The sequence below is a fragment of the Macrosteles quadrilineatus genome, unplaced genomic scaffold (assembly GCF_028750875.1).
Source record: "Macrosteles quadrilineatus isolate MER2022 unplaced genomic scaffold, UCM_ALF_1.0 Scaffold_1__1_contigs__length_201487025, whole genome shotgun sequence".
NCBI classification, from domain to species: Eukaryota; Metazoa; Arthropoda; class Insecta; order Hemiptera; family Cicadellidae; genus Macrosteles; species Macrosteles quadrilineatus.
This window is the reverse complement of record NW_026542594.1, coordinates 86,311,635-86,313,826: the sequence shown is the minus strand read 5'-3', so window position 1 is coordinate 86,313,826 and position 2,192 is coordinate 86,311,635.

The window sequence follows — 2,192 nt, the reverse complement described above, 5'->3', positions numbered from 1 at the left end:
TGGTATTTTTGGGTCTATTTTCAAAAGAGAGCAAAGTCTTTTGTAAGTTGATCGAATACTATCTCGAAGGACTATCAAGTCAGAGGATTCATCATTGACTGTCGGAAAGGAGTCAATCAATTTGCTTAATTTATCTACAAGACCACTCACAAGTATAAAAGAACCCGGATCCACAGTCGCTTTCAAAGCTTCAAGAAATCCCTTGTAATATCCAATTTCAGCCCCAATTTCTGCTCCTCTATGGTAACCTAGATGATAGCCTTCGATTTCACCATTCACTTTGCCTTTCTCAAAACCTTCGTCGAAACCTCTTGAATTCAAGTTCTCCTCTAAAAATGTTATTGATTCAAATGCATCATTAATGTCATCGTAGTTCACATCATCTAATATTGATGAAAATATAGTCTTATCATTTGACATTTTAAAAATATCACATTTAACTGAAATTAAAGATTGTTAATGTCCCTGTCTCTAAAAATTAAAAGTCTTCACAAATACAAACAAAGTTATATGTACATATTATGAAAATCATGTTGATTGATTAACTTAGGTAGTAAAGTTTAGTTTAGTAGTTTCACGTCGATAGTTTAACTAACTAACCTATTTGTACGTGCTAGTGCTATGCATGCACACTCAAGCAAGGCGTATGAAAGAAGGTGTGTGTGTGTTAGTAGTGACGTCGGACGCAGTGCGAGTAAAGTAAAACGTGTTTTATTTTACCAAATCATATGTTAGCAAATCATAACTTTCCAAAGACTTTCGAATGACAATCACTACGAATTAGCATTGAATATATAACACCACGAATACTAGATAAATGTTTTTTTCTAGTATTCGTGTATAACACTATTTAGTTATATATATATATAAAATTGCGGTTGTATTCAACATTGAATATAATGTGGTAGTGTTATACAATGTGGCAGTAGTCTAAAACATTTGTTAGTAAGTACCATTTAATCGAAAAACAGTAAAAAACACAAAAACATTTGTGTCTAGCTACTCACTCACCCCTACCCCAGCACTGCAAATAACCTGTATCCGTAAGTTTTAGTTGGGCTAGCGACCTGTCCGCGCGCACAGACGTTTTGGCCGAACTGTACAAGTGTGGCCCCGGTTTTAACAGGCAATACATTTTTTTAGGTAACCATTTATAAATAGTTTTTAATATAATACTGTACCTTTTTTGCAGCTCTTACATTTTATGTTTGATATCATTAAAACGCTATGATTTAATTATAGCCTTAGCAGAAAATAAATACTTACAAATAAATTGACTTTTCTTTACAACAAGATAAGTGTTTAATTTTTTTTACACAAAGTTTATATTCAAACTCCAAAATGGGCAGTTCGAACTATTTTTTCACTGCCCCAGCACCAATCTTGCAGAGATTACTTCAAGAAGTATAACTTTTGTTAAGAAGTATAAACTAATAAACAGTTTAACTTTCCCCAGTTTAAATATATCCTGCAAACGTTAACTTTTAGCTGATTGAAGGGGTAGGGGATGCGCGTAACGGTATCTTATTTTATAAGCCTTGGGTCCCGGGTCCAGGTCTTACCATGAGTAAGTCTCACCCGTTCGTACTACGGTAATAGCTTATTCCCTATATGGAGGATTCGATAAAAGGCCACAAACATCTTAAATATATATAAATATATATATATATATATATAGCCGTGTGTGATCTTTACTTGCGATGGTGGCAATGCCATAATAATTGCAGTCACGTTATTCGTGTCTTACACAATGGCGGCAACATCCGCGATAATCTCCTGCGATTATCTCAGCATCCATGACTATAGGCCTATTTGTGATTGTGGCCATATCTCAATCGTGGCGAGATTCGTGATGATTTCCGTATCGCGGCAACAGCCGTGATGATTTCTTCTGATTGCGGTTACGTCATGTACTCGTGATGGTTTGCTGCGGTCGCGATTTCCCACTTCGCAAAACAAGAGAGGCCATTCGGTAAGCGTCTAGTAAATTTTTGAATTTATTAAGAAAACCCATAGTCCGAGGGGTTCCCCTACACGGGCTTAGTGGTTTAGTGCTTGGGTTTAGTGTAAGTCATTAAAGTGTTATAAAATCTCTACAACTTAAGCTATATGTAATTTTGTGCTGTTTTTGTTAAATATATGTAAATACAATCATGTTAATTTATTTGTACCTTAACTATTTATTTTCCACT